This window comes from Ranitomeya variabilis, chromosome 5 (assembly GCF_051348905.1).
Source record: "Ranitomeya variabilis isolate aRanVar5 chromosome 5, aRanVar5.hap1, whole genome shotgun sequence".
Taxonomy (NCBI): domain Eukaryota; kingdom Metazoa; phylum Chordata; class Amphibia; order Anura; family Dendrobatidae; genus Ranitomeya; species Ranitomeya variabilis.
The window spans coordinates 217,112,716-217,127,671 of NC_135236.1; the positions used below are offsets into that span (position 1 = coordinate 217,112,716).

The 14,956-nt window shown below is 44.4% G+C and overlaps 1 protein-coding gene across 2 annotated transcripts in view; it reads right to left on the reverse strand.

Annotated features, from left to right (window-relative positions):
• Nucleotides 1-14,585, reverse strand: part of CCPG1 (cell cycle progression 1) — a 95,995-nt gene extending 81,410 nt beyond the window's left edge. The window contains exon 1 of one of the 2 annotated variants that reach the window (XM_077263775.1): nt 14,189-14,585. The gene's annotated coding sequence lies outside the window, so the exon portion shown is untranslated. Of the gene's footprint in view, nt 1-4,472; nt 4,518-14,188 lie in introns of those variants that run through there. The other variant, XM_077263776.1, reaches the window with a different exon arrangement.
• Between the last annotated feature and the right edge of the window lie 371 nt (nt 14,586-14,956).

The window sequence follows — 14,956 nt, forward strand, 5'->3', positions numbered from 1 at the left end:
CCCAAAAATGGTCCAGTCCCACACTGCCATTGTGTGATGGCAACTTTTGACTGACCGGAAGTACGAGGTAATGGTCACAATCTCTCAACGTAAGTCTATAAGAGCTCCATTCTGCCTTTCAAAGACTTACATTGAGTTGTGATTTATAGATCATCCGGCAAACACTGGAGCCATCCGGCAGATCACAACCTGCAGAAGACGACCGGCTGATAACAGCTTAAAGGGAACTTGTCACCCCCAAAATCAAAGATGAGGTAAGCCCACCGGCATCAGGGGCTTATCTACAGCATTCTGTAATGTAATGCTGTAGATAAGCCCCTGATGTATCCTGAAAGATGAGAAAAGAGGTTCTCATCTTCGAATTTGGGGGTGACAGGTTCCCTTTAAGACTGGAGTCACATTAGCGTATATTACGGACGGGTGCTATGCGAGAAAACATTGCATAGCACTCGGACCAGTGTTAATCTATGGGGCAGCTCCCATCACCGTTTTTTTCTCGGGCGTATTCTATGTGCGAGTGGAATTGCAGCATGCTGCGATTTTATGCGTATATCGGCCGAGTCTCGCCAATGGAAGTCTATGGACACCATATGGACATTTTTCTCATTTCAGCCCATTGAGTCATTAAATTCAATGAGGAAAAGCAGTGCGAAATGTAAAGCCATACGCATGTCATGCGGATACTTAGATGCGAGGAAATTGCATTGTAAACGGATTATATAGAAATCAACATACGAAGAACATTGATGCGATTCTCGGGCGAGAGAATGGGACCGATTTTTCATACGTTAAGTGTGACGCCGGCCTAAGAGAGCGACTGGTGAGTATAAGACTACGGGCAGGGAACTTAGATTAGCAACACCACTCCAGCACTGCAAAAAAAACAAAAAAACAGTGGAGTGGTGCTTCATTAAACCCGAAATTACGACTCTAGCCAACATATATTGATTCAGGATAGTGGCAACTTTCCTGTACAACGGGAAGTGTTGCCATGTCCCTCTAATTTTATACCTCAAACTAATGGCATGTATGCCAAATCTTGATTGCAGAAATCGATTTTGCAGTTTCTGAGAAATCCAGGATTGAAATCACATGCAAATGAGCTAAAAGTGCAAAGCCCGATACCCTCGGTCTTGTGATGTCATGACCTTACTGCACATGCAGTGCTCCGGTCACTGATGCCACTGGTGAGAAATCTGGAAAGGGAAAGCAGGCCACTGAAACAATAGTGACCTGTCAATCAGACACAAGAGGCAGGCAGCAGACTGCTAATAGAGAGGAAGGCCAGGAGATATCCAGCTCTGAAACTGAATGCCAATGAGCCGCAAACACCTTGGGGTACATCACTGCATGCCATTTGAAAACTGGACTTCTCAAAAACTGCAAAACAGATTTCTACCACCAAAGTATGGATTTAATCAGCATGAAAGGCCCTCTACATACATGCCATATATACATAATCCATGGCATAATTTCAATGAAAGCCTTAGGCTTTTTTTTTTTTTTTTTACACATACCGATGTTTTGCGGCCTGTTTTTGCGGACCAATAGATTTCCATGGGGCCGCAATAATTTCACAGTGCGCAGTATGGCAGTGAAAAAAGATCAAGCCTGCTCGATCTTTTTCACGGCTTACGGACACGGCCAGAGAAGCTTGTTTTTGCGGTGCACTGTGACTTCCGGTTTTGCGGAACACCGGTTTTTTTTTTTCCAATACTATTTCTATAGTATTGGAAACCTGAAAAATGGCGATCCGCAAGTTTTTTGAGGTCCGTTATTGCAGCAGACCGTGAAAATTGCATCGATACGGCCTGCAAAAAAGGCCCGTAAAAACCCGGTATGTGTAAAAGAAGCCTAAGATAACCAAGTTTGACAAGCCACAGATCCATGAGCAGAGTAAATCAAATCAATGGGGCCGATCCATGTTTAGCATTGGACAGCTCTTACATGCAGAATGGTCTGCCATCAAAATCAATGTGTGAGGGAAAGTAGGATTTTTCTATATATTTAGTGTGTACACTCATCCACTAATCTAGAAGCTGTCTATTTCACTGCTTCACAAGAAAATGAAACTATTGGAGAGTATGTAAATGTCTAACAGGAAGTCTAACCACAAGAGATTTTCTGTGTCTCATCTACTGTAATGTGCTTAGTTCTCTCTACCAGTATGGTGTACGTGGATCTCTTGGGGTTAAGGGGTGCTTATCTCCTTGTGGGGACCGCCAGCTGCTGCAGGGGTCTTAGGGCTCACTCACACATTGATATTTCATGTACTAGTGCTATCCTTTCTGTCACAGATAGCACTTGTTCCTATGACCATCTATGGGGCTGTTCGCGTCAGATTTTTTCCTTGGACCTAGTGGTTCGTGCAAAATATCTACGACTTCTCCAATACTGATCCAAGTGTCAGATCAAAATCAGCAACGCAAGTCTATGGGTCAGTGAAAAAAATGACAGCATTCAGGCACCATCAGTGTTGTCCATTTTTCACTGACTGATAGGATAAGTAGGAGAAGGTGGAGAAACTATTCTATTCTGCGTCAGTGAAAAAGAAACTGATGAAACTCAGTTTGCTCTTTTTTTTATGTATGTGAGAAAAAGGGACTAACGTGTGAATGAGGCCTTAGGCCAAGTTCCCACAATGCAGCATTTTTTCACCAATTAGCGAAGGTTACTTGTGTTTTTTACTTTCGTTTTTTGTGAATTATGGTAATGTATTATATTGATTGTCTTTTTTGGTTTCTCATGTTTAAAGCATAACTACTTTATTTTTTACACTTACAGCTTGATGACCTGCTTAGCTTTGAAAAAACTTTATTTATAAATTTGTTTCTGTTGGGTAAACACAATAAATATGAATATGCATTTTCTTATATAGCCAGTCAGTGATAAGGGGCAAGAACTTTGAAACATGGTACAGGGTAGCTAACTCCAACAGATAGCACTAGAGGTTTGGATCTGGATGAGAGATAATTTGTATACCATTTTGAAGCAGTATTGCCTGGCCTGTGATATTAGACTAGTTATAGGCTGGGGGTCTCCACAAGTTATCAGCCCTCACCCTTCTGCAGGAAATCAAATTGACATACCTTCCAAAAAAAGGAGTCAGTCAGTAAGGAATCTGCAAACCTGCTAACAGTGCTAGGTAAGGGATTTGGAACCCAGCACAAACAAACAATTCTTTACACTTATTAATAACATCACTGTGTAATTGACATTTTAATCTAGTTCTTATGCAAAGGGAATCTGTCATCAGGTTTTTGCTATTTAATTTGTTAATCTGAGAAAAGCATAATGTTAGGGCAGGGAGCCTGATTCCAGGGATGTCACTAAGGCTACTTTCACACTAGCGTCGTGCACTGCACGTCACAATGCGACGCAACGACGCTAGCGTTGAAAGCGTCGCACAACGGGGGCAGCGGATGCAGTTTTTCAACGCATCCGCTGCCCCATTGTAAGGTCCGGGGAGGAGGGGGCGGAGTTCCGGCCGCGCATGCGCGGTCGGAAATGGCGGACACGTCGCACAAAAAAAACATTACATGTAGCGTTTTTTTGTGCCGACGGTCCGCCAAAACACGACGCATCCGTCGCACGTCGCTAATGCGTCGCTAATGCAAGTCAATGGAGAAAAAACGCATCCTGCAAGCACTTTTGCAGGATGCGTTTTTTCTCCAAAACGACGCATAGCGACGGAGGCCAAACTACGCTAGTGTGAAAGTAGCCTTACTCAGCAGCTTGCTGTGGTTACACTACAATCAGTGTTTTATTATCAGGAGATTATAATTGCTAGACTAGGAGTCACGTGAAAGCCAGTCCAGCTAATCTGTATAACCCCGTGCCATCACTAATTAGCTGCTTTCTGACAATGTACAGAGGAAGCTGCCAATCAGTGGTGTGATCGGCGTTATCACAGCTCTGCATTCTGACCACTGCTACATCTACAGCTCTATCAAAACTGCATCAAGCAGCCCAATAAGTGATACATGACTGGAATCAGACAGCTCTCCAATTCTATAGCAAAAACCTGCTAACAGATCTCCTTACACTACAAGATTACTGTGAACGAGTGTTTCTAGGAATACTTGTTTCATAATTATTGTGCAGTCTAAGCAGGCTGTCAATCACCCGACAAACAAGCAAAATGTTTGTTCCTCAGGTTAAATGACGCTTTGGTTTGGCAGCCGTTTAACGCTGAGCATCATGTAGAGTAAATGCACTCTTGAATGAAGTACTAGTCACCCAGAAAACATCGCTTCTATTCTCGAGTGATGGCTATAGCGTTCTCCTGACAAAACACTACAGGTATCACACAGGAGATGATGGGAAAGGGTTTATTGCAAAGGAATGAGGGCACTTCAGTGTTAGGAGCTGCCCAGAGGGCATTCCCGCGCCAGGGGTCAATTGCAGGAACAGCGTGCACCTGATTAAGCCTACTATCTCATGATAAGAATAATAAAACAATAGGAACAAACCTTTGTGTCCAAGGCTCCTAACAAGCGCTGTCTGCGGGGTCAGACCTGTGTCTGTCAGTTACCCCTGGCAATGCGGCTGGTACATCCCCGCAGACCTCTACAAACAGGCATATAGGAGCCGAAATACTGCTCCAAATTGGGGAGGTGTCAGTCATGTGGTTACCGAATAAAGGCTTCAAAGTGTTTAAAATGATTTTACTAGAGGGGAAATCCATGGGTGCTGACATACTGGTTTTCAGAAAGCAGAACAAGCCCAAGCAATGTGCACTAACAGGTTTTTTTTTAACACATATGCTCCTTTATTTAACCTCTGCACCCTATATTTACAGCTCAATGATAGAATATACAAAATACTAAATATACTGCTGCACATTGCCATAGTACAGATGTACGGACTATACCTTATACACCAGACTACTGTCCAGAGCTGCATTCAGAATTCCTCAGGCTTCACAGCTGAACTCTTCCGCTACTCCTCATGGGGTCAAAAATGCAACGTGTGAACATAGCCTTATCCTCTTTTATTTAATCTAATATATAAAGCTGAATGTGTGTATGTGTGTATGTATGTATGTATGTGTGTGTGTATGTCCAGGATTGGCATCTGAACCGTCGCAGCTACAGCCACAAAATTTTGCACAGTCACACGTCTGGACCCCGAGAGCGTCAAAGCTATGTTGTGAGGTGAAATTTTAACCCCGCGCTTTCCAATTCACCAAACAATTTTGCCCCTATCTACATAATGGGGAAAAAATGAAAGGAAAAGTGTTGGAGGCAAATTAACAGCTGCCAGATGTGAACAAGGGGGACTTAAAGAATGACAGCGATGGCGCCAAAGAGTATATACTGTACAGTTGCTAAGGTGGGGCCCCAACATGGGATACTCACCACACCACCACGGGGATATGAACACACACACAAAATGCGCCACACACTACCACGTGCTCGAACACATATACCACCGTCAGCGCACATTTCCCCACACATACACCAACCTCGCCACATCAAAGTTGAAACACAAAAGTCGCCGCTCAAAACTCGCCACGCGCAAAACTCTCCACATGCGAAACTCGCCACACGTGCAAAACTCGCCACATGGAAAACTCGCCACACGCAAAACTTGCACACGCGGAAAAATTGCCACATGCACAAAAGTTGCAACACATGCAAAATTTGCCTCACACAAAACTTTCACATACTCAAAAGGCACCACACATAAAACTCGCCACGCGCAAAACTCGCCATGCGCAAAACTTGCTGCACACAACTTGCTACACTAACCTGTCACATGCAACTCGACACACAAAAAGTTGCTACACGCATGTCGCCACACAAAACTCATCTCACAAAAGTCGCTACATGCATGTCGCCACACGCAACTCAACACACACAACTTGACACACGAAACTCGCCCTAAAACACACACAAGTCTGGTATTATCCTTCAAAAAAAAAAAAATCTGATTAATAAGCAGACAAACTACATGAGCAACAAATGTACCATATAGGAATCCGGCAGCTGTCAGTCACATGACCAGTCTATTATGTGTATGTGTGAGCTAATATATACTGCCAGGGGGTGGGCTTCCTGTAGGCTGGGGATTTATCAGGTTGCCAATTTAGCTTACAAATACTGAGGTAAAAATACTGACCAAATAACGTGTGAACGAGGTCTAATACAGGAGGAGATGACATACAGATATATACTATATACAGGAGGAGATGACATACAGGTATATACTATATACAGGAGGAGATGACACACAGGTATATACTATATACAGGAGGAGATGACACACAGATATATACTATATACAGGAGAGATGACACACAGGTATATACTATATACAGGGGAGATGACACACAGGCATATACTATATACAGGAGAGATGACACACAGGTATAAAGTATATACAGGAGGAGATGACATACAGGTATATACTATATACAGGAGGAGATGACACACAGGTATATACTATTTACAGGGGAGATGACACACAGGTATATACTATATACAGGAGGAGATGACATACAGGTACATACTACATACAGGAGGAGATGACATACAGGTATATACTATATACAGGAGCAGATGACACACAGGTATATACTATATACAGGAACAGATTACCTACAGGTATATAGTATATACAGGAGGAGATGACATACAGGTATATGCTATGTATAGGAGGAGATGACATACAGGTATATACTATATACAGGAGGAGATGACACACAGATATATACTATATATAGGTGAGAAGACACACAGGTATATACTATATACAGGAGATTACATACAGGTATATCTAATATATAAAGCTGAATGTGTGTATGTGTGTATGTATGCATGTATGTGTGTGTGTATGTCCGGGATTGGCATCTGAACCGTCGCAGCTACAGCCACAAAATTTTGCACAGTCACACGTCTGGACTCCGAGAGCGTCAAAGCTATGTTGTGAGGTGAAATTTTAACCCCGCGCTTTCCAATTCACCAAACAATTTTGCCCCTATCTACATAATGGGGAAAAAATGAAAGGAAAAGTGTTGGAGGCAAATTAACAGCTGCCAGATGTGAACAAGGGGGACTTAAAGAATGACAGCGATGGCGCCAAAGAGTATATACTGTACAGTTGCTAAGGTGGGGCCCCGACATGGGATACTCACCACACCACCACGGGGATATGAACACACACACAAAATGCGCCACACACTACCACGTGCTCGAACACATATACCACCGTCAGCGCACATTTCCCCACACATACACCATCCTCGCCACATCAAAGTCGAAACACAAAAGTCGCCGCTCAAAACTCGCCACGCGCAAAACTCTCCACATGCAAAATTCGCCACATGTGCAAAACTCGCCACATGGAAAACTCGCCACACGGAAAACTTGCACACGCGGAAAAATTGCCACATGCACAAAAGTTGCAACACATGCAAAAGTTGCCTCACACAAAACTTGCACATACTCAAAAGGCACCACACATAAAACTCGCCACGCGCAAAACTCGCCATGCGCAAAACTTGCTGCACACAACTTGCTACACTAACCTGTCACATGCAACTCGACACAAAAAGTTGCTACACGCATGTCGCCACACAAAACTCATCTCACAAAAGTCGCTACATGCATGTCGCCACACGCAACTCAACACACACAACTTGACACACGAAACTCGCCCTAAAACACACACAAGTCTGGTATTATCCTTCAAAAATAAAAATCTGATTAATAAGCAGACAAACTACAAGAGCAACAAATGTACCATATAGGAATCCGGCAGCTGTCAGTCACATGACCAGTCTATTATGTGTATGTGTGAGCTAATATATACTGCCAGGGGGTGGGCTTCCTGTAGGCTGGGGATTTATCAGGCTGCCAATTTAGCTTACAAATACTGAGGTAAAAATACTGACCAAATAACGTGTGAACGAGGTCTAATACAGGAGGAGATGACATACAGATATACACTCACCGGCCACTTTATTAGGTACACTTGTCCAACTTCTTGTTAACACTTAATTTCTAATCAGCCAATCACATGGCGGCAACTCAGTGCATTTAGGCATGTAGACACGGTCAAGACAATCTCCTGCAGTTCAAACCGAGCATCAGTATGGGGAAGAAAGGTGATTTGAGTGCCTTTGAACGTGGCATGGTTGTTGGTGCCAGAAGGGCTGGTCTGAGTATTTCAGAAACTGCTGATCTACTGGGATTTTCACGCACAACCATCTCTAGGGTTTACAGAGAATGGTCCGAAAAAGAAAAAAAATCCAGTGAGCGGCAGTTCTGTGGGCGGAAATGCCTTGTTGATGCCAGAGGTCAGAGGAGAATGGGCAGACTGGTTCGAGCTGATAGAAAGGCAACAGTGACTCAAATCGCCACCCGTTACAACCAAGGTAGGCCTAAGAGCATCTCTGAACGCACAGTGCGTCGAACTTTGAGGCAGATGGGCTACAGCAGCAGAAGACCACACCGGGTACCACTCCTTTCAGCTAAGAACAGGAAACTGAGGCTACAATTTGTACAAGCTCATCGAAATTGGACAGTAGAAGATTGGAAAAACGTTGCTTGGTCTGATGAGTCTCGATTTCTGCTGCGACATTCGGATGGTAGGGTCAGAATTTGGCGTAAACAACATGAAAGCATGGATCCATCCTGCCTTGTATGGAGCATCTTTGGGATGTGCAGCCGACAAATCTGCGGCAACTGTGTGATGCCATCATGTCAATATGGACCAAAATCTCTGAGGAATGCTTCCAGCACCTTGTTGAATCTATGCCACGAAGAATTGAGGCAGTTCTGAAGGCAAAAGGGGGTCCAACCCGTTACTAGCATGGTGTACCTAATAAAGTGGCCGGTGAGTGTATACTATACACAGGAGGAGATGACATACAGGTATATACTATATACAGGAGATGACACACAGGTATATACTATATACAGGAGGAGATGACACACAGGCATATACTATATACAGGGGAGATGACACACAGGCATATACTATATACAGGGGAGATGACACACAGGCATATACTATATACAGGAGAGATGACACACAGGTATAAAGTATATACAGGAGGAGATGACATACAGGTATATACTATATACAGGAGGAGATGACATACAGGTATATACTATATACAGGAGGAGATGACACACAGGTATATACTATTTACAGGGGAGATGACACACAGGTATATACTATATACAGGAGGAGATGACACACAGATATATACTATATACAGGAGATGACATACAGGTATATACTATATACAGGAGGAGATGACACACAGGTATATACTATATACAGGAACAGATTACCTACAGGTATATAGTATATACAGGAGGGGATGACATACAGGTTTATGCTATGTATAGGAGGAGATGACATACAGGTATATACTATATACAGGAGGAGATGACACACAGATATATACTATATATAGGTGAGATGACACACAGGTATATACTATATACAGGAGATTACATACGGCAACTGTGTGATGCCATCATGTCAATATGGACCAAAATCTCTGAGGAATGCTTCCAGCACCTTGTTGAATCTATGCCACGAAGAATTGAGGCAGTTCTGAAGGCAAAAGGGGGTCCAACCCGTTACTAGCATGGTGTACCTAATAAAGTGGCCGGTGAGTGTATACTATACACAGGAGGAGATGACATACAGGTATATACTATATACAGGAGATGACACACAGGCATATACTATATACAGGAGAGATGACACACAGGTATAAAGTATATACAGGAGGAGATGACATACAGGTATATACTATATACAGGAGGAGATGACATACAGGTATATACTATATACAGGAGGAGATGACACACAGGTATATACTATTTACAGGGGAGATGACACACAGGTATATACTATATACAGGAGGAGATGACATACAGGTATATACTATATACAGGAGGAGATGACACACAGGTATATACTATATACAGGAACAGATTACCTACAGGTATATAGTATATACAGGAGGAGATGACATACAGGTTTATGCTATGTATAGGAGGAGATGACATACAGGTATATACTATATACAGGAGGAGATGACACACAGATATATACTATATATAGGTGAGATGACACACAGGTATATACTATATACAGGAGATTACATACAGGTATATCTAATATATAAAGCTAAATGTGTGTATGTATGTATGTGTGTATGTCCGGGATTGGCATCTGCACCATCGCAGCTACAGCCACAAAATTTTGCACAGTCACACGTCTGGACCCCGAGAGCGTCATAGGCTATGTTGTGAGGTGAAATTTTAACCCCGCGCGTTCCAATTCACCAAACAATTTTGCCCCTATCTACATAATGGGGAAAAAGTGAAGGGAAAAGTGTTGGAGGAAAATTGACAGCTGCCAGATGTGAACAATGGGGACTTAAAGAATGAGAGCGATGGCGCCAAAGAGTATATACCGTACAGTTGCTAAGGTGGGGCCCCGACATGGGATACTCACCACACACGGGGATATGAACACACACACAAAATGCGCCACACACTACCACGTGCTTGAACACATATACCACCCTCAGCACACATTTCACCACACATACACCAACCTCGCCACATAAGTCAAAACACAAAAGTCACCACTCAAAACTCGCCACGCGCAAAACTCGCTACATGCAAAACTCGCCATATGCAAAACTAGGCTCACGCAAAACTCGCCACACGTGCAAAACTCACCTCATGGAAAACTCACCTCATGCAAAACTTGCACACACAGAAAAATTGCCACATGTACAAAAGTTGCAACACATGCTAAAGTTGCCTCACACAAAACTTGCACATACTCAAAACGCACCACACATAAAACTCGCCACGCGCAAAACTCGCCATGAACAAATCTTGCTGCACACAACTTGCTACACTAACCTGTCACATGCAACTCGACACACAAAAAGTTGCTACACGCATGTCGCCACACAAAACTCATCTCACAAAAGTCGCTACATGCATGTCGCCACACGCAACTCAACACACACAACTTGACACATGAAACTCGCCCTAAAACACACAGAAGTCTGGTATTATCCTTCAAAAATAAAAATCTGATTAATAAGCAGACAAACTACAAGAACAACAAATGTACCATATAGGAAATACGGCAGCCGTCAGTCACATGACCTGTCTATTATGTGTATGTGTGAGCTAATATATACTGCCAGGGGGGAGGGCTTACTGTTGGCTGGGGATTTATCAGGCTGCCAATAGCAACCAATCACAGCTCAGCTTCTATTTTGCTACAGTTAATTAATCTGAGCTCTGATTGGTTAATATAGGCAACAAAGACATTCTCAGTATAACAAAGCTAATATATGTTAAGAAATGCTTCTATTAGCTTAGTTTTTGCCTTTTAATAATTACATTTCTAGCTATTTGTTTTGTGGTTTTTGTGTGCAGAATAAATTTTTGTTAACACATTCTATTTTGCTAACAGCAGTCATTAACCCGGGCGAAGCCGGGTAGTAGATAGATAGATAGATAGATAGATAGATAGATAGATAGATAGATAGATAGATAGATAGATAGATAGAGATAAGGCTATGTTCACATGTTGCATTTTTGATGCGTTTTTTTCCGCAGACATAACCTGCTCTCTTGGCAGCAAGAAACTTGCTGCAAAAAAGCAGGTTGTGCTTAGTTTTAGTTCCGTTTTTGGTATATTTTTCATGGTACATTTGTCTCTTGTACATGCTGATAAAAGTTTATTGCATAAGGCCGGTTTCACATTTGCGGTTGTGTCCGCAGCGTTTCTTCTGCAATTTTCCGCATGCGTTGTGTTTTCCTATCTTTAACATTAGGGACGCATGTGTCTGCGATTGGTTGCGTTTTACCGCGTTTGACGACGCATGCGTCGTTTCATCGTCTGCGGCTTGGCGCGGTAAACGCTACATGTAGTAATTTTAGAGGCGTCAATTTGCCGCCTAGAAACGTATGCGATTGTTAGCGCTAGGAACGTGGCAAAAAAACGCATTACAGTCTATGGGAACGTATGCGTATACATGTCTTTGCGTACACATGCGTTTGATGCGCTTGCGTACTTCGGACTGCGCATGTCCAGGAACTGATTTAGACATGCCCATTAAAGACACACCCTCCTGGAAATATCAAACGCATGCGCATAAAAAGTGCAAACACATGTATAAACGCATGCAAACGCTGCGTTTTTTTACCATCATGTGTAAGCTGATGTGGATAAAAAACGCTGCGTTATCAGACGTTTGCATGCGTTTTTGCATGTGTTTGCGGACAATACGCTGCGGACTTAATCGCAAATGTGAAACTAGCCTAAAATCAAAATAATCTGATTCTACTTCATCATGTTCTGGCACCAAAAACGCAGCTAAACCTGATACCTGCTTTTTTTCAGCGGCTTTTGTGCTACTCATTGCTTTCAGTAGGCGAGAAATGCTTAAAGTGACAAGCTGCATTCCGCAGAAACCAAGGTAATGCACAAAATACTGAGGGGAAAAAACAAGCGGTGTGCATGAGATTTCTGAAATCCCATAGACTCTGCTGGTACTGTAAAACACAGCCGAAAATTTGCATAAAAAAACTGCAAGAACACCGTGTGCACATAGCCTAAGGGTACGTCTCCACGGTCCGTTTCGCCGGCGGGATCGCCGCAGCGGCGAAGCCGCTCGGCGCTAAGCCCCGCCCCCTTAATGGGACGCGATGGTGCCGGATGTGTACAGTACACATCCAGGATCATCGCACCCCTCGCCATAGGGCCCTGTGATATGCCTTGCGGGGACGCTGCGTCCCCGCAAGGTGTACGGACATGCTGCGTTCTGAAAAGACGCGCAGCATGTCCGGAGTCGCAGGGCCGCCGCGTGCGGGTTTCCACGCATAGTGGAGACGGGATTTCATAAAATCCCCTCCACTATGCTGGAACATCTGGACGCTGCTTGTTTGACGCTGCAGCGTCAAACAAGCAGCGTTTACTGACCGTGGAAACATACCCTAAAGGTTCCCTGCAGGCGCCTGTGGATAGGACTCTCAGGTCTCCTCACACACTTTTGTGGTGTGTTGTGTTTTTTCCCTAAGGCTACTTTCACACTAGCGTCGGGCTCGGCCCGTCGCAGTGCGTTGGGCCGACGCTCCCGACGCTAGCGTTGTCTCCGCCGCACAACGGGGGCAGTGGATGCATTTTTCCAGCGCATCCGCTGCCCCATTGTGAGGTGCGGGGAAGTGCGGGGAGGTGGGGGCGGAGTTCCGGCGGCGCATGCGCGGTCGATAAAAGCGGACCGTCGTGAGCAAAAAACGTTACATGTAGCGTTTTTTGCTCCCGACGGTCCGCCACTGCACGACGCATCCGTCGCACGATGGGTGCGACGTGTGGCAATCCGTCACAATGTGTCGCTTAATGTTAATCAATGGTGAAAAAACGCATCCTGCAAACACTTTTGCAGGATGCGTTTTTTCGGCAAAACGACGCATTGTGACGGAATGCAGTTAACGCTAGTATGAAAGTAGCCTAAGGCATTTTAGTCATGTGTTTCATTTTTTATTTTGCATATTTTGGTTGAAGAGGCTTTTTTAACCATTACAGCATAATAAATTGTGTCACATACGAGCTACAGTAACAATGGCTCACTGAGGGCAGCAGTGTACAACTCCCAGCATGCTCTGCTGTCACAGACTGCGCCGCACTCCTCACCTACAGCACAAAAAAGGCGGGACAGGTAAATATAACATGAACCAATCAGAGTCTACAGTTCACAGCTCAACCCGCTGTACACATATGAGAGCTGTATCCTGATTGGTCGCCGTGCAATAACTGCTCTACGCTCAGCCCTTGCTACAGTTTTTCAATTCAAATGACTAAAACTTTATGTAACACTACGGCAACAGAATGGAAAAAGACAGCGCTAACGGCCAGTAAGCCATGTCACGTGATGATGTCACGAAGTTGCTGCTGCTTATGGCGATGGAATAATGTGCTTTGTGCGGTGTCGCAGCATATGGAGACGCCCGCGGTAGGGAGAAAGCGTATTGTCATCTCCCACATGCGGCCGGTCAGGCGCTGTACGGACGTCCCCCTAATGTTGCATCAGTGTGTACTGAGGACAACAAGGAGTGCGGACTGACAGCCGATGTCCCCGGCGACCCCCCGAGGACCCTCGTCACCCCGATACAAACATATAGTCATTTACCGCTGTGGCGGCCACAGGCCCCGAGGACCCCCACGCGTGGTGTTTACATGGACCGCTCCTCCGCCCGCTGCTCGGTTATTGTCACTTCAGTGACGTCTCTGCAATAGCTGCGCTGGGAGAGGACCCGAGGCAGCTGGAGTAACAGGGGCGGGGAATGCGAGCGTGGAATGGCGGGAGTTGTAGTTCACTAGCAGGACGTTAAACGGCCGATAAGCTGCATAATAAACTACATTTCCCAGAAGGCATAGCGGACGAGATCAGTTGTCAACAAAGAGGCCAGGCCTAGAGGTGGGGACGCCGGGCCGGCATTGTTACCATAGCAACGGAAGTGCACAGAGCTCTAGAGGCGAGTGAGGGCAGCCGTGCGAAAGTCTGGAGGGCTCACACGGGGGATTTCTGGCTTCTGTGTGCGGAGGTAAGCGTTAGGTGGTCGCGCATATTTATATCTATGAGTTATGTCCGGCACAATATTGGCCAATACCGGGGGCTCTTGATTAGGAGTCCTAGCTCATAAAGAAATGGGGTTGGGACCATCAGTTGTGTTGTGCAGAAGTCTGCTGGATACACAGCTGATAGTCCTACTGAATAGACTGTTAGAATTTGTATTATGGCAAGAAAAAAGCAGCTAAGTAAAGAAAAACGAGTGGCCATCATTACTTTAAGAAATGAAGGTCAGTCAGTCTGAAAAATTGGGAAAACTTTGAAAGTGTCCCCAAGTGCAGTGGCAAAAAACCATCAAGCGCTACAAAGAAACTGGCTTACATGAGG